This window comes from Spinacia oleracea, chromosome 6 (assembly GCF_020520425.1).
Source record: "Spinacia oleracea cultivar Varoflay chromosome 6, BTI_SOV_V1, whole genome shotgun sequence".
NCBI lineage: Eukaryota > Viridiplantae > Streptophyta > Magnoliopsida > Caryophyllales > Amaranthaceae > Spinacia > Spinacia oleracea.
Genome location: NC_079492.1, coordinates 72,575,705 through 72,597,203, shown reverse-complemented (window position 1 = coordinate 72,597,203; position 21,499 = coordinate 72,575,705). Strand labels below are relative to the sequence as shown.

The following is a 21,499-nucleotide window of genomic DNA, read 5'->3' as shown; positions in this document are numbered from 1 at the left end:
AAGTCCTAAATCCTTAAGCAGCTTTGGCATGTCTTAAGTAGTTTAAGATTTTAGGTAAGCAAAACCTATTGCTAGTAATCTCCAAATTACTCTTGTTTAATAAATTAATACCATAATGTATCCCATTCCCACAACATAATGCCATTGTTGTTTGAGTTGAAACCACAATCAACGTGCTCCTTTGGGACGCCTTACCATCTAAGTCTACTAAAATAGCACCTCGCTTTGGCGGAAACCTACTATCTTAGATCCCTAGATTTTGTAAGTGCTTGATTTGGAAGGAAACTTTTGAACTCAATATTACTTTGGACCTAGTTGTTTCTATGTTGGTTCGATTATTTAGTGAACTTAATTTAATCGAGTCATACGAAACAACCTATTCATGCAAAGCATACATACATTCATACATTCACGCATAATATACATATATATATTAAATTGCATTAATAAATGGTGATCTAGTATGGCCCAAAACATCTTGTCTTGAAGCATCCAATCTTCATCACCTGCTTGTTAGTTTGGCATCGTCTTGAATCTTCGTTCAAATGCTAACTTAAAGTTCTAAACTTAGAAATACTTAAAACTTTACATTCAAAGATAGAACGGTACGCAGACCGTATTTAACTATCCTAAATGGCCATACTAGTCACTTGGAGTACCTGCATTACATAAAATATATATTCTATGCATTTATTCATTCGTGTGCTAAAACGAATGGCCCATATAAATATGCAAGTATTTACGTGAATTAATTAAAATTCACGTTCACATAAACACGTCCTAAAAGATTAATCAATTTCCAAATTATTAATCCTTAGACTTTATTCTAATTAAAATTGAATTTAATTAAAATAATGCGACCTATGAAAATAATTAAAATAATTATTTCATTTTAATTTCATTTAGTGGCTCCCACTCAAACCAATAATTATTCCGGATAATTAATTATGAAATATTAAATTAAAACTCGCGGCCCAGCCCAAGCAAATAAAATATTAAATTAAATATCCCGTTAGCCCAAATTAATGCAAATACGGGAAGCCCAACGAAATAAACAATTTTGAACGAAAAAAGTCCAAGTGCATAGTTGGGCTAGACTTGCGCCCAGCCCATTTCTCTTCCCTGTGGCCTATGAGGCGCACGAGCAAGCTCGCACACCCCCAGGCCTTCGCGCGCCCGCGTGCCCACAGCTCGTCGCTGCCCTGCGCGCTCGTCGTCCTGCCATTGCTGCCCTGGACGTCACAGGCCTTGCGCCTTGCTTCATCGCAGCACCCTTAAGCATCGCTTGCCCTTTCCTCACCCAGCGCGCACAAGGCACGCATCACGCTTGCTGCTGCCCGTGTCGTTGCGGCTCGGCTCTCGTACAGCAGCCCGCATGGCTCGTCGAGCCATACGTCCACCACACATCGTGTTCGTGCCTTTGTTTCGTGCCTACGGACCAATTCAATTAAAAATAAATTTAATTTCACGAACTTGCATTAATATTATTTTTCAAAAAGTTACGATTTTTATATTCAAATAACAACGATTTTTAACGATTTAATAAACCTTAACGACAATCCAATTTCGTAAAATATTAAATCAAAGGTTAACATTATTCAAATTTTTAAGAACGAACGAATCAACTTGAAAATTTTGAACTTTTAAATAATAAAATCCAAAACTTTAAATCGTTTTTTAACATTTAAATTTCAGATTTAATAATTAGGTTTAAGTGCGATTAAAATTAACGAAATAATTCAAAATTTTAATCCAATAATTTTAAAATTAGCCACTGACCCATGAAATTATATTCCCTTTCCCAATTAACCGAATTATTAAACCAAAATTTTTTAAAAATCAATTAGGGTTCCAAATTTTACGAATTTGGGAAAGGCAAAATTAGGGTTTATTTATTGGAAAAATCTGAAATTTTTACCATAGATCAAGAATATACCCAGCAACATTTTGTAAAAATTTCAAGCAATTACGAGTAGTTTAGGTTGACCTTTTAATTGAATTACTTTCCGACACTTTTAATTTTTATTAAGAAATTAACAAAAACGCCCAAAGAACGACACTTCGAGGCCTGTTTTTGCAATTCCGTTCTCATGAGTTGATCTTAGAAAATCGTTTTCAATCATATTAGGGTTTTAAAATTCGAAAAAGCGAATCTTTTTGAATTCAGAGCTTATTACGCAATTCATCCAAAAATTCATAATAAATCCAAAAAATTCCAAAATTTCGACAGATGCAAAAACAAATAAATCATGCTAAAATATGCTTTGAATACATAAGCCTCATGATACCTGTAGGGGGGTTTTTTTTTCCCGCTTTCCTACAATGGGGGGTTTGGCACGCGGCGGTTCGTTTAGAGAACCGTTGAATTGTTTTTGCACCTCGAAGGAGTCGCCACCAAACTTACTTTAGGTCTCGTTTGGGAAGACCGCACAATGACTCTATTTTTGGATAAGGACTTGAATCCTTGAAACGGATGGGTGAGATCCGGGCTCGGGAACGAAAATGCTTATTCGGCGAGCTTTAGAAATATTCAAGTACGTTGGCACAACATTGTTTCGAAAAGAAACCCTAAGATTATACTATGTGGGTTTGCAAATTAGAACAAAATAGAATTTCTAATTATACGGTGGTCACTTTGCTTTAAAGATTGATTTAAGAAACCTACGGCCAGTTTGTCCAAAAATATCTTCGTTAAGCGTGATGTAACCTTTGTATTTTGTTGTATCTAGCATGTTGGTGATGAAAGCGATAAAGCACATAAAGCAACATCACAATACTAAATAAAGTGCGGAATTAGTAAATACAAGACCCCCTAGAAAAGGACTAGGGAGTAGGTCCACATTGCCTAGAAATGGACTAGGCAAGTAAAGGTGCGGAATTGAAAGTGCGATATTGAAATTGCGGTATTGAAATTGCGGTATGGAAATTGCGGTATTGAAATTGCGGTATTGAAAGTGCGATATTGAAAGTGCGATGTTGAAAGTGCGATATTGAAATTGCGATATTGAGATTTGTAATTGGGCACATGAGATTCGAACGCCAAGCGGCTCCTTAAAAATAAGTGCGCCCGACACGAATTCAAAGCCAAAAATCTCAACTTGGGAGAGGTTGCTCAACCCAAATGTCCTAGATTTTGCATATTGAACTTGAAATTGAAAGCTTGAATATTGAAAGGTTTGAACTTGAAAAGATTGAATCTTGAACTTGAAATGATTGAATCTTGAACTTGAAATGATTGAAATTCGAAAACTTGAACTTGTATATTGAAATTTGAAGACTTGTACTTGTATATTGAAAAATGGAGTTTTGAATCTCAAAAGATTAAACCTTTAAATGCTAAAAGGTGTCATCTTTGACCACTCCACACTTGAAGGTGATTCTAGTCCAAAGAGATGAATTCAAACAACTTTGAACATACTTGAATCTTGAAAATTTGTATTTTGTATTTTAAAGAAGTTTGTATTTTTTAAAAAGCATATATAATTGTTGCAAGTGGTGTTTTTTATGACAAAAAAAATACCAACTTGCTAATCATTTGAAATCAAAATAGCATAATTGATTGAAATGGGATTCGGATTTACCTAGTTAGGCTTAGGCACGAGCTCCCAATTGCTCTTGAATTTTGGAATTTTTGTATGTGTTTTGAAGAGTTTTGAAGTTTGTATTGTGAGGAGTAACGTCGAAATTACGACGTTGTATGTGTTGTGCTCTCCCCTTTTTTCGAAGGAAATGAGGGGTATTTATAGGAGGGAAATGGTGCAAAACGCCAGCAAACGCCAGCGCCTGGCGCCAGGCCAGCGCTGGGCGCTGCTGACGTAGGTTGAATGCCGCCATAAAGGACGAAAAGATGCCGTCCTTGATTTGTCTTGTATGGGTGTACCTTCGTACGAATAGTACGATGTTTGGCACGTAGTGTTTTCTTGGAGCTTAAGGCTTGAATTTTCGTCTAAAAACAAACCTTTCTCGGGATTTTGAATTCTGGTTTTACGGGGCGGGGCCCGGCATGCTCGGTTTTGTGGGTCGGCGCCCGAATTTGACTTGCCTTATATGATTTTGAGTGGAAAAGGCCTAGTAAGACCAATGGGATAGTCCACTGGTTGAGATTGAACTTGGATTTTGAAATTGGATTTTGTAAGTTGTATTTTGTACCGAGTTCCGGGAGGGGAACGACCCCGGGGATTGGATTTTGGACTTTGGATTTTGGAGGTATTCTTAGCAATTGAGATTTCCGCCTGGAGTTACTCCAATCGCCTAACAAGGATAATGGTATCGTCATCATCCCAAAGGGGAGACACAAATTAGGGTTTCTACAGAAGCCCCCACTTTGACTGAGCGTTCGGTTAGGAAAGCGCAAGTCAAAGTATTTCGAAAGGGACGGAGAATGGTCAAGATGTTCTGCAATCGAGACCACTCTTTGTACGCCGGTACCTGCACAAAACAGGCGTTATAAAAAGGATAGAGTCTACCTCGGTGCGGTTGGTGATGACTTCGATTTGTACTTGTACTTTTCCGCCTTCAGTTCAGGACGGAGCTTGGCATCGAAAATTTGAATTTTTGAATTTTGAATTTTGAACTTTGACACCCGGGGTTAATCAGTTGGGATGTGCTTTGCTGGGGATAAGAGCTTTTTATTGGCCCTTAAAATTTTGAATTTCGACTGACTTTCCCGGAGCTTGGTTCCGTTGGGAATTGGACGTCTGAGTCGTTGTATTTTTTGGACTTTGTATTCTTGAAATATTCATCTGTTTGCACTTGGAGATACCGGTGTATACCCGTATTTTCGATGGATGGTTCGATGCGACGTTTGATGCTTGGTGCGGAAGACCGTAGCAGCAAAGGACGTGCAATCAGCACGAAAGACCGCGCGCGCTGCAGACCTGCGCATGCAGCAGGTCAACGCTGGGCGCTGGTGCGGTGCCTGGCGATGGGCTGCACTACATAAGGGCCCCCTTGCCGTGCCATTTTGAGGCACATTCACTTGAAACTCTTGCTTCTTTTCTCTCAAAGGTCGATTAGCTTCTCCCTTTGGTCTTGTTCTTGCCTTGTCCATGTAAGTTTTTCATGTTTTTTCTTATGAAATAACTCTAGGCTTGCATGTAGATTTGATTTTCTCGTACTTTGAAATTATGCTTGTATGCCTAAGTTTCTTGAATCTTGTAGAAAACTGTTTGATAGCCACTTGAACTTGAACTGTTGGAACTTGTACTTTTGAATTTTTGAACTTGTATCTGCTTCGGCACGGATAGCCTAGGCGTTGATGTAGAACTTGAATACCTGCTTCGGCGTGGATAGCCTAGGCGCTGGTGTAGAAATTTGAATACCTGCTTCGGCGTGGGTAGCTTAGGCGTTGGTGTAGAACTTGTATCTTGAACTAGAGGTCCACTGGGGATTTGGTTTTGCATTTTGTTTGACTTTGTTTAGGCTAGTATAGGATAGCCCCCAGTTTAGAGTTTTGACTCTTGGTATGCTACTTGATTTAGTATGCCTCGTCACACTCGGAGAAAACTCGCTGATTCTTCTGTGGTTCGAGCTGCTGAGGAAGATGCTTCGGATGATGAAGCGGTTGCGATGAATGCGCCAGGTGGGGGTATAGTTCCCCGAGATGCGCCTGCTTTCCCTGGTGCTTGTTGGACCCCTTCCGACCTGGTGTTTCGGCCGGATTGGCACTTGTCTCAGCGGCCTCGCGCTGGCGTGGTGAGTCTTGTACTGTGTTTTTAATTTGTGCTTTGTACTTGTATAGGTCTTGAACTAACTCGTTCACCTGTAGGCCGACGGAAAGCCGTTCCGTACTTATTGGTCCTTGGTGGAGGTTCAGAGGGCCTTTAAGGCTCTCCGTGCTGATGAGGAGGCTATGGGGATTTGGTCGCAGATGGGCCTGGCCGATTTCTGGCGCACCATGGGAGGTTCCTCGAGGAGAACGGGGAACAAAAACCATTTGTGGGCTTTGTTGGAGCTGTGGTGGGATACCACCAACACTTTCCACATGGCATGGGGGGAGATTACTATTACCCCTCTCGAGTTTTCTATGATTACAGGTCTTCCTTTTTCTGAGAGGAATGTGACCTTTGACTCTGAGCTGACGTGGCGCTCGGCTGTTGCCAGGGACTTGCTCGACCCTGTTGTCGATTTTTCAGAGGACGACTCCCACGCTTCTGTGACGGTGCTTGTGGATGCTATCTGCGGTGAGGGTGTGTCCGCGCAGCAGAGGGTTAGGCTCTTCCTCCTCGTCTTGGTTAGTAGAGTGATTGGCCCGAGAAGGAACAGTCGGGTGCATATTAGCTTCTTGTCCGCTCTGAGGGACTTGAGAGATGTTCGGAATTATAACTGGGGTGGTTTGGCATATAGCCACCTTTTGTATGAAATGGGGCGGGCCTCCCGGCTGCACTGGGGAGTGACCCGAGCATGGCTGCTCTGTGGAGCGTGCTGGAGGTATTCGAGACTCCTTGTACATTGTACTTTGTATTTGTATGCTTGTATCTTGAACTTGACTGGTGTTTTGTTTGTTCCTTAAAAGATTTGGATCTATGAGCACTTTCCGACTTTGGCGCCGGAGCGTACTAGAGATGCGGCTTACCCGTATACTGCCTCTTGGATAGGAGCGGTGCGCGTCGGTGCGTCCCTGGCGGCTTCTCGCAGAGCTTGGAGAGTTTTTCCTGCTGATAGGGTAATCTTTTGTACTCCCTCCGTCCCGGAATACTCGACCCGGTTTGACCGGCATAAAGTTTAAGGGACTTGAATTGACTTATTTAATTTAATAGGTAGTAGTTGATAGTGGGGTATTATTTTAATGTAGTTAGTGGGAGGTGGGTTAACAGGTGGGGTTGGGGGAGAGTAGGGGTTGAATTTTTAATTATTTTTTGTATGGAGTAGGGGGTAGGTGGGTTAATAGGGGTGGAGTGAGAAATAATATAATATTGTTAGAATATTTCCATTTTTAGAAATAGGTCAACTATTAAGAGACGGCCCGATAAGGAAAACAGGTCAAGTATTCCGGGACGGAGGGAGTACTGTTTTGCTTTCTTGTATTTGTACTGTTGCCTGAGTTGTCTGCTTTGTAGGTGGTATGGCGTCCTTTTGCCAACGCGGTAGTACCTACCTCAGCTGCTCGTGCCCAATTCCTGTCTGGGCGGCGGGTTTTGCTTCCCGGGCTGTACCTCCATATGTGGTATCTGGGGAAGCGAGTGTCCCTTCAGCACAGTTCAGGGGATAGACTTGTCCCCAAGGATCCGCCGGAGTCCATGCTGGCGTTGGATGAAGAGTTAGCCCGGCTATATACGGAGGCTAGGGGCGAGGCTGTTTGCCGCTCTTGGAGGGAGTTTGTACACGGGAAGGGGAGCTATGACGACTTCCTGAGGAGGCTGGATCCACCAGTACGCTTCGTACTGCCGGTGAGCTTTTGAATCTTGTATTCTTGTATTCTTGTATTCTTGTATTTTTACATTTTTGTATTGATTGAATGATTGTATGATTGTATGTAGGAGGAGGAGGTTGATCCTGAGGACATTCCTCATGCTGATAGGATCCTCCGCTATGAGAACTCGGACGGGGAAGAGGTGGTGGAGACCATTCCATGGGCTTCTCCTCCGCACCGAAAATCATATGATGTTGTACCCGAGCATTACGCCCCTGTAAGTACTGTTGCATTTTGAAACTGTTTGTAACTTGTATTTGGAAATTGATCTTGAATTTTGTATGCAGGCGCCTCGGGTGAGAGTGCGTCGCTGGATGCTCTTGCTTGATTCTTGGAAAAGGCAGTGCGCCAAGCTGACCCGGAAGCTTTCTGGCCGGAACAGAGAGGTACCTCACTGGATTTTGAAACTTGTATACTGGAAATTCCAATTGGAAAATTGATTCTTGAAATTGTATCTTGTATAGGAGCGCCGTCGGGACCGTAGGGACTCTGTTGATAGGGAGCCTCGGGCGGAGACGTCGTTGAGACAGGAGGGACCAAGCTTGGAGCTGGGACAGGGGTCTGGTGCTGGTACTCATCAGAGGCATTCTGATGCTGAGTGGGGAGCTTCCCCTTTTGTACATGTTGACCCCACCAGGCATTCATTCGGAGGTGCTAGCGGTTTGCGGCCCTTTGTTCCCCCTTCCGGCTATTACTTCGGAGGAAGTGGTCCTCGGCCTTGGGGTGCAGGTTCATGGGCTTGCTACGTGGAGATGGATAGGATGCGCCAGGCTCAGATGTATGGGTCGTATCCGTATATGCCGATGTCGTCGCCGTATCAGTATTCCTCCCCTCAACAGGGAGTTCATGCTACCACTGGCACACTTCGTATCTCGGAGCAGGATCCTAGTACCCCTGGGACGGAGCTTGATCAGGAGCTGGAGCGCTTTAGGAGGCGTAACAGGGACAAGGCACCTGTGGTTGATATCACTGCTGATGATGACTCAGACTGACCCTGCATAGTTGCGAGTTCTAGCTTGTCTGGGTTGATTTTTTATAGGCTAGTTGTATTGTGTTTGTATGGATTGAAACTTGAATTTTTGTGTGGTTTCTAAAATTTGAAGATTGGCTTTTGTATGTTTGAATGCTTGAAATTGTATGCGTAGTGTGTGCCTTGAAATTTTGTAGCTATATGCATGCATGACAATTTCGCGAAAAAATTTGTAAAAATTTGCCCATTTTTTCGGGTATATGTACCCACTATAAGCCCCCACTTTGACTGAGGTTTTTTGGTTAGGAAAATCGCAAGTCAAAGTATATTCAACTCTTGGCTTATGCATATGAAGACTCGACTTAGGACGCCGATCTAGGATTAGAATGCTTGAATTTTGAAAAAATCGACCAGAAATCTGCCCGAAGCGTTGATCCGGACTGCTTGAAATTGCGCGGCTTGCGGCTTTGGAATCTTGAATAATGGAGGTTGTACTCTGCTGTCCAAAACACTAAAGGGTGTGTACTCGGAGTCATAAGAGAGGACAGTGGCCTCGTCCTTAGATGCAGGCCCCTGCGCCTGGCGCAGGCTTGGCGCCTGGCGCCTGTGAGCTGTCATACAAGCCGACTCTTGTATAAATAGGGAGCTTGTTGGATCATTTCTTGCATCAATCCTTCCCTGCTATCATTGCATACTGCTTCCTCTCGAAAAGAGAAGAAAATATGGTTGTGTCTTTTGAAAGTGCCTTGAACTCGTGGCTTGGTTCGCTAGGCAAGTTGGAGAAAAGGGAGCTTAATGGCATGTATCTTGGGGTGCCCGTCTCTTTCCTGTTTGTAAAATTGGATTTGCACTTCATTCTTGCTGCTCTGGAGGCTTGGGACCCGAATCATCACGTCTTCCGCTTTGGAAATAATGAGTTATGTCCCCTCCCTAAGGAATTTAGTGCCATATTGGGGTGGCCCTTGATGCTGGAGCCATGCATGCCTAGTGTTGAAGAACACTTTTTCTTGAACTTTGAAAGGTATTTGGGCCTAAAGCCCCCACTTTTGAGTGCTGTTGTATATGGCAGAGGGGTGGATTTGTCCCTCTTTGTCACCTACTTTGATGGGCTTGATGTTCCCAAAGTTTTCCGCTTGAGAGCCTTGAGTTTTTGTATATTTGCCCGCTTTCTCTTTTCGAAGCAGGGGTTTGGCAATGGTGATGCCTCCCTAATTGAGATTGTAGAGCAGTTTGCTAAAGGTCGGGACCCAATGCAGCTCGTGATTGGCGAAACATTGATGGGCCTTGACATGCTGAAGTCGGACCCCTCTTCATTGCCGTCGGGAAGTCCGGTATTACTCCAAGTAAGGATCTGGAGCTTTCTTTGTATTGTTGAAATTGTACTTGTATTCGAATTTTGAATGTTGAATTTTGAAATGTGCTTCTTGTATACTCCCCAAGGTTTGGCTTATGTAGAGGCTCATGTTGGTGGAACCACCGGAGAACATGGCGAGCTATAATAGAAAAGGATTCATTGTGCGGCCCATGGTGTATGGCCGGCTTTAATTGGATGAGTGGAGATGCGCACTCTCTGGGATTGAATCTTGTATAAGGTGGGTAGTTCCTTGGTGGGAAATTGCTACTATGAAACATGCCCCTGGTTCTACTGTTTATAGGGTGCCAAGCCTCACAATACTAGTCTTCTACTCGCCTGCTCGAGTGATGAGACAATATGGCTTGAAACAGGAGATCCCGGACTGTACTGAAGAGAACCCGAAACCTGTTGCGCTGAATGCAAATCGACTAGAAGTTTGGAGGCGGTATTGGATCGCCAAACCATTCTTGAGTATCCAGTTCCCACCTGAGCCAGTTGCTCTGTCTGCGGGGTACATTGTATTGATGAGAGGCCTAAGCCAGAGGGACATTTCTCTCTCCGGACCAGCTAGAGTCCGAGATTCTAGAGCTAGACGTCCTGCATCAACTGACTATGAGGAAGGTGGCGGGAGTGTGACCCATCCGGTGGTTGACCGTTCGGAATCCAAAGGAGGTTCGTCGTCCTCCCGTCTTGGAAGGCTTGCAAGTTCCTTCTCCCGCCGCTTGGGCAAGGGAAAGATTGATGATTGATTGCTGGGGGAGCCAGGGGATAGTACTCAAGGTACCAAGACTCAAGAGCATAGTCGCCTGACCCTAGATCTTTGTAGGCTAAATGTGTTTGAAATTTTATTTGAAGGAATTGTGTTTAGAATGTGTTTGGAAAATGTGTTTAGAGCATGTGTTTAGGAAGTGAAAAGGCTTTTGAACTTTGCTTCACTTGATCCTGACTTTGTATTTGAATTAGCTTTGAAGGCCTTAGGGCCAAATAAAGAGATATTGTGTTAAATTCCGCTTGAACATGCTTTGCTTTGAATTGGCACATTTGGAATAACAACCACAACGATTTGAGTTTTGAAATTTGATTTGATTTGATTTTTAGGATGCCCTTAATTGAGGAAATTTTGAATTTTTTTGTATTAAAGTGGTCGGGCCTCGAAATGAGGTTGCCTACGTGTCCCGTTAGGGAATCAGGCCGGACGTATGACTACCTTACAAGACCTGAATTTGGATTCTTGAATTTGAACATGGAACTTAGACATAGAACTTCTTGAGTTGATCGAGGTTGGTAAGAGATCTGAATTTTGTTCCGTCGATGTCTGTTAGTTCAACTGCTCCCCCGGAGAGGATCTTCTTGACGATGTATGGGCCTGCCCAGTTGGGTTTGAATTTTCCCCTTGGGTCCATGGTGCTTTTGCGAAGGGCTTTCAGGACAAGCTCGCCTTCCTTGATGTTTCGGGTTCTGACCCTTTTGTTGAAATGTCTGGCCACTCGGCGCTGATAGACTTGTACATGGTGAGCGGCTTGAAGTCGTCGCCCATCGAGCATGACCAGCTCGTCATATCTTGCTTGTACCCATGTAGCTTCTGGGATTTTTCTTTCTAGGACTATCCTTAGAGAAGGTATCTCCAGTTCAATAGGTTGTACTGCTTTCATTCCATAGACCAATGAGAACGGAGTTGCACCAGTTGAAGTGCGAATTGAAGTTCGATATCCCCATAATGCGAAATGTAGCTTCTGGGGCCAGTCTTTGTCATTGGTAGTCATTTTCATATTGATGGTCTTGACATTCTTGTTGGCTGCTTCGACTGCCCCATTGGTTTGTGGGCGATAAGGTGAAGAGCGGTGATGTTGAATTTCCCGGAGCATGGGTCCGTTGGGATTGTTGTATTGAAGATTGTACTGTTGAAGCTTGAAGATGTTTTTAGAACTTGAACCTTTGGAGTTTGTAACTTGAATTTTGTACTTTGGAATTGTAGATGCCTTGCTTGGCACAACCTTGCTCGGTCAGAGATTAAAGAACTTGAATTTGTAGCAGTCCTCGATGTCATGACCCTTCCCTTGATGGTATTTGCAATGAGCTGTGGGATCCCAACTCTTGGATCTTTTGTCAACTGGAGGATCGGGTGTTGGACCGATTGGTGCTATGACTTCTTTCTCGACAAGCCGATCAAATGCCTCACTGTAAGACATCCCGAGGTTTGTGAAGACTCTTTGGGGCCTGCCTTGATAGTTGCGCTGGTTAGCGTTGCTTTTGAAGTTGTTCGTTTTGGGACCTTGAGGAGCCTCTAGGGCGTTGACCTCATGAACTTTGTGGGTTGTCTCAGGTCTCTTCCCCTTCCATTTTTTAGTTTGTGCATGGAGCTGGGACTGCGGGTGCTTTCATTAGGTCATCCTCTATGTCGACCCCGATGTCGTAGGTTCTCTTGAAGCTTTCCAGACCTAGGTACTTCATGTGAGCATTGTACTTTGGAAGGAGACCGGCGATGAAAATCTTGACTAACTCTCTCTCGGATGGCCGGGTTACCATTTGGGATGCCATTTCCCTCCACCGGTTGAGGTAAGTAGGAAAGCCTTCCTGAGGCCCTTGCCTGAGAACTTCTAGTTCCCTTAGAGTAGTTTGCAGCTGAATGTTGGGCTGATATTGCTCCATAAATGCTCGAGTAACCGCTTCTCAGGTACTCGTTTGATGTTCCTTGAGTGAATAGTACCATTTCTGACAGACAGGTTCCAGAGACATAGGGAATACCACTGGATGTACACTAGAGGAAAAAAGCTTATAAGTTGCTCAACATAAGTTGCCCTTATACAACAGGAGCAACTTATAATGGTTAAAAAAAAAAAAAATGAATAATAACTTTCCCTCCAATTTGAAACAAGGGCAACTTAAGACCTAAGCATTCACGCAATTCACATCTTTCCCTTCATTTGCAGCAGTCACGTGACACGTCTCCTTCTTCTCTCGTCCACACTCAACCCTCCGTCCACCATCACCGCGCACCATCACCACCACCTCCAACGTTCAGCCGTTTTTCTTTGAGGCTCTGCTTTATCTTCACCGGCGACGAGGCCCCACGCTGCGCCTCCTCTGCTCGGAACCCTAGATTTTCTTCCCGGCCATGGCGACCGATTCCCAAAACTCTCACCGCAAGCACAACTGCTCTCTCACCGATGATGATGGTATGATTCTCCTTTCTCTGGATTTTCCAAATTAGGGTTTTGTTTCTTGGTTTTAATTGCGATTTTAATGAATTATGCTGGTTTAATTGAATTGGAATATTTACTATTTCGTGTTTCTTTTTTTTGCTATTTTATTCGATCTTTGGTTGTTTTCTTGATATTTGAATAGAAATTCAAAATGGTAGATCGGTTTGTGGAAATAATTTCCCCATGTTTTGTTGATGCTGTATTTCTTGGTTGTGACGGCCTGATTGTTTGCAGTCATGCATAATTGGTGTTGTTGGATATGTGGTTTATTCTACTTTTTATTGCCCATTTGCTCAATGTTTCCATCGAATTAGTCTTAGTTTAGTCTCACATTTATTGGGTTTCCTGTTTCATGCTTTCTGAATTTGGTGTTAAGGTCTTTTTAAAAAAAATTGAACTTGCTGTTTTATTCTGGACTTGTGTGAAATGTAATGGTAAAGTAAGCACTTGTTATTTCTTTTAGCAAAGTTGATCATCATCTCAAACAATTGCCCACCCCTGAGGAAGTCTGAGATTGAGTACTATGCTTTGTTAGCTAAGGTCGGAGTTCACCATTACAACGGAAGTAAGTGTTTTTTGTTATTAATAAACATTCGTTTGATATGTAGACATGTTTTTATCTGATTCCTTGTCTTAAATTCTCTCCCCGAACCTTGGATTAAACGCCTCTGAATTTGGTACAATGAATCCTTGTTTTGTTTTAAAAAGTTAATCTACCATTATATTCTGCTCAATATCTAACTTGATAATTCTTTCAAGACAGTCTTGAAGTTGCTTGACTCTTAATAGTCAGTGGCTCACCTTCGTTGCGTGTATTTGATTAGCATTTTCAGTAGATATAACAATGGTTCTTTCAGTTCAAATTTTACTTTACATTTGTGATATTGGACTAGTCAGGCAAGGTTATAAAAGTATGGTATAAATCTAAACCATTATAGTGCTTACATTTTATTTGCAGTAGATATTAAAAATTCATTACTTGTAATTATGTGTGACTATTCATTTATGATTAAATCTATCAGTTTTATTTATTGGCAGAATTTCTAGCTTAAACATTCAGAAATAGTTACTTCATACTAGGGAATTTTAATTGAATTTTACCTGCGTGGTTCTCCAGATGTTAGAGGATGCACATGATTCTTGGACAAAGTATGGTTCTTCTAGGATCCCCCAAAATGTAGTAAAGTCCCCATTTGTTCTATATTTTGGAAATTCAAGGCTTAGGCTTAAACGGGTTTGAATTGTAAAATAACAAAGACTTGAGTGCATCTTGTGTTATCCTTTGGTGTTTCTGTGCTTGGTTTTTAGGACTTGATAAGGGTAGTTTAGATTGGTTTCATTTCAGTTGGTGTTATGTTAGTTGTAGGAAGAAAATAGAATGAAAATGTTATGTTAATACTGGTTTAGTGATTCAGAAGCGTGAATCCCTGGTTATAGTGTCGAGGGACTTATGGCAGCCTGGCAGCAGATCAGCTGCTGAACAGATCAGTTTCTGGTCTGTTCAGCTGCAGATCAGCTGCTGAATAGATCAGTTTCTGATCTGTTCACCTGCAGATCAGCAGCAGCAGATCAGCAGTTGAACATATCAGAAACTGATGTGTTCAGCAGCTGATCTGCTGCTGCTGATCTGCAGCTGAACACATCAGTAAACTGATCTGTTCAACAGCAGATCAGTAGCAGCAGATCAGCTGCTGAACACATCAAAAACTGATATGTTCAGCTGCTGATCATTACAGTTATTACACTTCAACCGTTCATCATTTAGGACTATTTCTATGCTTGTGTTATTTTGAACCAGCCATGTTACTACTAGATGCAGACAAAGGGAATACATTATTACCTCTGGAGATCAAAATATGAATGTGTGAAACCGTTTTCTTGTATTTTGCTTTCATGTCTGTTTGCTTTAAATCAGTATTTAGCTTGGTAGATGTATATGATTTCCAGTTTCCCTGATGAAGCTTTTGAGGCATTAGGAAAAGGCTATGTTGCCTCAATAGGATGCAAACTTTCTAGGATGTTACCTCTTGAATAATACATTTGTCAGTTCAAGTAGAAGTTATTAATCTTAGTAACCTCTAACTAATCATATCAAACATAAATAAGATTTAGAAAGTGTCCTTAGGTTCATTTGTTGATATTTGGAATTGAAAATTCCATTTTTGGCCAAATATGACTTATATCGAGCCAAATGATCCTTATGTGTGCATAAAGAACTTGGAATGAGTCTTATAAACATATAACTAATCATATGAATCATGAAAAACGTTTAGAATATGGAAATAGGTTCGTTTGTTGGTAGTTGGGATCGAAAATGCCATTTTTGGCCATAAATGACCTATATCGTACCAAATGAGCCTTATGTGTGCATAAAGAACTTGAAATGAGTCTTATAAACATATAACTAATCATATGAATCATGAAAAAGATTTAGAAAGTGTCCTTAGGTTCATTTGATAGTTGTTGGGATCGAAAATGCCATTTTTAGCCAAAAATGACCTATATCGACCCAAATGACCCATAGACGTTCATAAATATCATGAAATGAGTCTTATAATCATATAACTAATGATATAAATAATGAAAAACGTTTAGAATATCGAAATACGTTCGTTTGTTGGTAGTTGGGATCGAAAATGCCATTTTTGGCCATAAATTACCTATATCGACCCAAATGACCCTTAGGCATGCATAACGAAGTTGAAATGAGTCTTATAATAATATAATTAATCATAAGAATCATGAAAAACATTTAGAATATGGATATAGGTTTGTTTGTTGGTAATTGGGATCGAAAATGCCATTTTTTAACCATAAATGACCTATATCGACCCAAAAGAACCATAGACGTGCATAACGAAGTTGAAATGAGTCTTATAATCATATAACTAATCATATGAATCAAGAAAAACGTTTAGAATATGGAAATAGGTTCGTTTGTTGGTAGTTGGGATCGAAAATGCCATTTTTGGCCATAAATGACCTATATCGTCCCAAATGAGCCTTATGTGTGCATAAATAACTTGGAATGAGTCTTATAAACATATAACTAATCATATGAATCATGAAAAACGTTTAGAATATGGAAATAGGTTCGTTTGTTTGTAGTTGAGATCGAAAATGCCATTTTTGGCCATAAATGACCTATATCGTCCCAAATGAGCCTTATGTGTGCATAAAAAACTTGAAATGAGTCTTATAAACATATAACTAATCATATGAATCATGAAAAAGATTTAGAAAGTGTCCTTAGGTTCATTTGATAGTTGTTGGGATCAAAAATGCCATTTTTAGCCAAAAATGACCTATATCGACCCAAATAACCCATAGACGTTCATAAATATCATGAAATGAGTCTTATAATCATATAACTAATCATATGAATAATGAAAAACGTTTAGAATATCGAAATACGTTCGTTTGTTGGTAGTTCGGATCGAAAATGCCATTTTTGGCCATATATTACCTATATCGACCCAAATGACCCTTAGGCATGCATCACGAAGTTGAAATGAGTCTTATAATAATATAATTAATCATAAGAATCATGAAAAACATTTAGAATATGGATATAGGTTTGTTTGTCGGTAATTGGGATCGAAAATGCCATTTTTGACCATAAATGACCTATATCGACCCAAATGAACCATAGACGTGCATAACGAAGTTGAAATGAGTCTTATAATCATATAAATAATCATATGAATCATGAAAAACGTTTAGAATATGGAAATAGGTTCGTTTGTTGGTAGTTGGGTTCAAAAATGTCATTTTTGTCCAATATAAATGTTTTCGCAATCAATCTAATTTTTGTTTTCGCATATGAAACTTAATTTAATTTATTGGTTTGAATGTACGGTGTTCTTTTAAAGGTTTTCAAAACTCCAAAGGAGGAGCCCTTTACCAAAAAGAAGTTGGATGAAGTTCGAGACAAGTGGGCTATTTACTTCAACGATTGTGAACTACCCTCAGTGTAATAAATAGAGCAGACTTGTAGTTATTCGTGACTCTTACATTACTTTTTTATTTATCGATTTAATTAATTACATTTGAATTAATTCGGTAATATTATTGGAAATTTGAAATTTATATCATTTTTGAGAATGTCAAGCTGATGTTTGATGAAACAGAAATTATATTGCAAAATCAGAAATTATATTGCAGAATATTAGGAATTATATTGCAGATTTTTTTTAAAAAAAAAAAAAAAAACTCAAAAGTTGCCCTTGTTTGCAACAAGAGCAACTTATGTGCAGCTTATAAGGTGCCCTTGTTTGCAACAAGGGCACCTTATGTGCAGCTTATAAGGTGCCCTTGTTGCAACAAGGGCACCTTATAAGTTTCACATTAGGTGCCCTTGTTGCAAACAAGGGCACCTTATAAGATTATAAGTTGCCCTTGTTAAGGGCAACTTTTGAAAATTTCACAAAAGTGACCCCCCATTGGTGGCACTTACGAAGGGCAACTTATAAGCCACTTTTAAGAGCAACTTATCAAGTTTTTTCCACTAGTGATAGCTCAAGTTCGACCCCCTTGATGGCCATTGTAGCTTTGAAGTTCTTGAGATGGTACTTGGGATTGTCAGTTGATTTGAACTTTGGAATGTCATTGGCGGAGAATTTGTCTAGCATATTATCCTTCCCCTTGAGGTTGTCCTCCATTGAGGTGTCAAAGTAGTTCTCTTGATTGGTAACCTTGTTGACAAGACTCTCGATCTTCTTGGTTAAGTCATCAGTGGGCGCACCCTGTTCCACGACACCCAATCGGTTGCTTATGCTCTCCACATTAGCACTGAGGTTGGCGAAAGCCGCTAGGAGTTGAGCGAGTTGTTCAGAGGCAGACATTTGGACTGTTCCTTGAATGGGGCAGGGAGTCTGATTTGTAGGAGATGATCTGGCTGCTTCCTCGACACCGGTTATGCGAGAGGCTAGGGCTGCTGGAGTTCTTTTCAACCTCTCCCCTCTTCGGCGAACCCACGGGATCTTTGGACTCCTAGTTAGGACACACCAGACAATCTTAGAACTTGGACTTCCCGACACATGATATGATATGCATGCAATGAATGAGACCTAGACTTGACTCTAAGTGTCACTCCGAAGATTCGGGATTTTGGATTTTGTACTTGTATTCGGGATTTGCAACCTGTTGGAAATGTTTGCGAGGAGCGTTCATTCTTTTGTGAAAGTTGGCTCTTGTACTAGAACTTGAAATGTCGAAAAAGAGTATTTCGATCTATTGGAAATTGGACTTATTTGAAGGGGATTTCAACGCGCTCTAGGATATGGAAATTGGACTTGTACTAGGAAATTGAATCTTCAAGGGAGTTTCGACCCATTGGACTTGGAATATTTGAAGGGAATTTCAATCCGATCGAAAGAGAATTGGTTTTGTATTATTTAAAGGGAATTTCAACCCGTCAATATTTTAGGGGAGTTTCAACCCATTGGAATATTTGAAGGGAATTTCAACCCGATTGGAATTTTTATTATTTCAGGGGATTTTCAACCCGTAGATGGAATCTTGAACTTGTATTATTGCTAGGGAGTTTCAACCCGTCGAATTGGAACTTGTATTATTTCAGGGGATTTTCAACCCGTGGATTTGAACTTGTATTATTTCAGGGGATTTTCAACCCGTGGATTTGAACTTGTATTAGTTCAGGGGATTTTCAACCCGATTGAAATTGGAGTTTGACTTGAAGTTTGAAATTTGAAATGGAAAAGGACGCATTTTGTATGTAGAACATGAAGCTTTGTATTTGGAAAATCCGGCATTATGTCGTCGTGGATTTGAGATATTTGAATTTGGGAACTAGAAAGTCCGGCATTATGCCGCCGTGGACTTGGAGTGTAGGATTCGAGATTTGAAGGTTTGGAGTTTTTGAACTTCGAGCTTGAGGTTTGAAATGTGGAATGGAAAATCGGCATTACGACGGCATGTATTTGGAATTTGAAGTTTTGAGCATAGGACTTGAAATTCGAAAGATTGACATGGAATTTGAGGTTTGAAAATTGGAGTTGAAAAGTTGGCGTTACGCCGGTCATGAACTTTGGCATTTGAACTTTGAGGTTTTGAGACTTGGAATTGGCAGCTTGACTTTGATGCTTGAAGACTTGAATGTTTGAAATAGAAAATCCGGCATGACGCCGTTGGATTTGTGGTTTTTGACTTTGAAGTTTGAAGCTTGAAATTTGGACTAGAAAATCCGGCATTAAGGCGCCGTTGGATTAGGTCTTGACTTGGAACTTGAAACTCGAAATTTGGACTAGAAGATCCGGCATTATGGCGCCGTTGGGTTGTGTTTGAAAATTGAAGTTTTGGACTAGAAGATTTGGATTGCACTTTGAAACTTGGAATTTGGACTAGAAAATCCGGCATTATGACGCCGTTGGATTTGGACATGACTTGGAGATTTGAGGTTTTGAAAATAGAAAATCCGGCATTATGACGCCGTTGGATTGCATTTTGAACTCGGAAGTTGGATTTTTGACTCGAAAATCCGGCATTATGACGCCGTTGGATTAAATTTTGAACTTGAAAATTGGAATTCGAAATGGAAAATCCGACATTATGACGCCGTTGGATTGAATTTTTGAATTTGAAAGTTGGAATTTAGACTCGAAAATCCGGCATTATGACGCCGTTGGATTGAACTTTGACTTTGAAACTTGGAATTTGGACTCGAAAATCCGGCATTATGACGCCGTTGGATTGAATTTTAAGTTTGGCATTTGTGCGTGAGGCGTGTTTAAGGGTTTTGAATCAAATGGAGTGACACTCCTAAAGACCCTAAAATCGGCGATTTAGATGCATGAGGTTTGAATGATGCTCCTAGGGGTTTGGTTTCCTAGTTGGAGGCTAATTGGTTTTGGCAAGCTAGAACTCGAGGTTAGCCATTCACGCGTGCAAAGATGCCAACACAATGCACAAGAAGCACGTTGTCACACTAATCATGAATATGAATGCGACATGCAAAGTTCTCAACCTAAGGTCGGTCTAAGTTTTTGTATGATGCAAGTGGTCGGCTTTGGGTGTCAAAAAGGTACTCGGCTAAGAGACGGATCCGGCGACAAGCTTTCACGTTCCGCCTAAGGGAAGTGTGTGTCGGCAGACGGCCTCCGTACTTGACATCGGGAATGTCAAGCAAATGCCAAGTTTCGGTAGGCGCGGAAATGGTCACACACTTTGGTCGGGAACCGTAGGAGAGTCACCATTTCGTTGCCCCCGGGGCTAGCCCGAATGTAGAACACATCCGTTTGGGCAAAGGTAGAAATTCATTTTGCACAATATGGTTTTCGAAAAATGCATGAAATGCCTAGAAATTGAAATTGAAATCGTACTTGAATTTGTATTTGCAAAGCCCGTTTTTTGGCACTCGTTCGCGAGGCTTGGGAGCGTCCTTCCAGATGCAAAAACTGACTAACTCCCAACACGAAAAGTTGAGCAAAAGTGGGCGACAAGCCACTGTGAGCCACTGTCCTGGATGCAGGCAGCGGCGTTGGGCGCAGGGGCTGCGCCTGGCGCCAATGCTGGCATCCAGTACTTCGGCAGATCAGTGGCTGGTTGCTCGAAATCTGCTCTCATTTTCGAAATTGAAATTAGAAAATTCCCCAGCAGAGTCGCCAATTTACTGTAGGGGGGTTTTTTTCCCGCTTTCCTACAATGGGGGGTTTGGCACGCGGCGGTTCGTTTAGAGAACTGTTGAATTGTTTTTGCACCTCGAAGGAGTCGCCACCAAACTTATTTTAGGTCTCGTTTGGGAAGACCGCACAATGACTCTATTTTTGGATAAGGCCTTGAAACGGATGGGTGAGATCCGGGCTCGGGAACGAAAATGCTTATTCGGCGAGCTTTAGAAATATTCAAGTACGTTGGCACAACATTGTTTCGAAAATAAACCCTAAGATTAGACTATGTGGGTTTGCAAATTAGAACAAAATAGAATTTCTAATTGTACGGTGGTCACTTTGCTTTAAAGATTGATTTAAGGAACCTAAGGCTGGTTTGTCCAAAAATATCTTCGTTAAACGTGATGTAACCTTTGTATTTTATTGTATTTAGCATGTTGGTGATGAAAGCGATAAAGCACATAAAGCAACATCACAATACTAAATAAAGTGCGGAATTAGTAAATGCAAGACCCCCTAGAAAAGGACTAGGGAGTAGGTCCACATTGCCTAGAAATGGACTAGGCAAGTAAAGGTGCGGAATTGAAAGTGCGATATTGAAATTGCGGTATTGAAATTGCGGTATTGAAATTGCGGTATTGAAATTGCGGTATTTAAAGTGCGATATTGAAAGTGCAATGTTGAAAGTGCGATATTGAAATTGCGATATTGAGATTTGTACTTGGGCACATGAGATTCAAACGCCAAGCGGCTCCTTAAAAATAAGTGCGCCCGACACGATTTCAAAGCCAAAAATCTCAACTTGGGAGAGGTTGCTCAACCCAAATGTCCTAGATTTTTCATATTGAACTTGAAATTGAAAGCTTGAATATTGAAAGGTTTGAACTTGAAAAGATTGAATCTTGAACTTGAAATGATTGAAATTCGAAAACT

The 21,499-nt window shown here is 41.2% G+C and overlaps 1 long non-coding RNA gene across 1 annotated transcript; it reads left to right on the top strand.

Annotated features, from left to right (window-relative positions):
* Positions 1–12,637: 12,637 nt before the first annotated feature.
* LOC110786343 (uncharacterized) lies at positions 12,638–17,043 on the top strand. Its single transcript, XR_002532862.2, has 3 exons — positions 12,638–12,911; positions 13,402–13,503; positions 16,811–17,043. It is a non-coding gene; the product is annotated as an uncharacterized lncRNA (long non-coding RNA).
* The last annotated feature ends 4,456 nt before the right edge of the window (positions 17,044–21,499 follow it).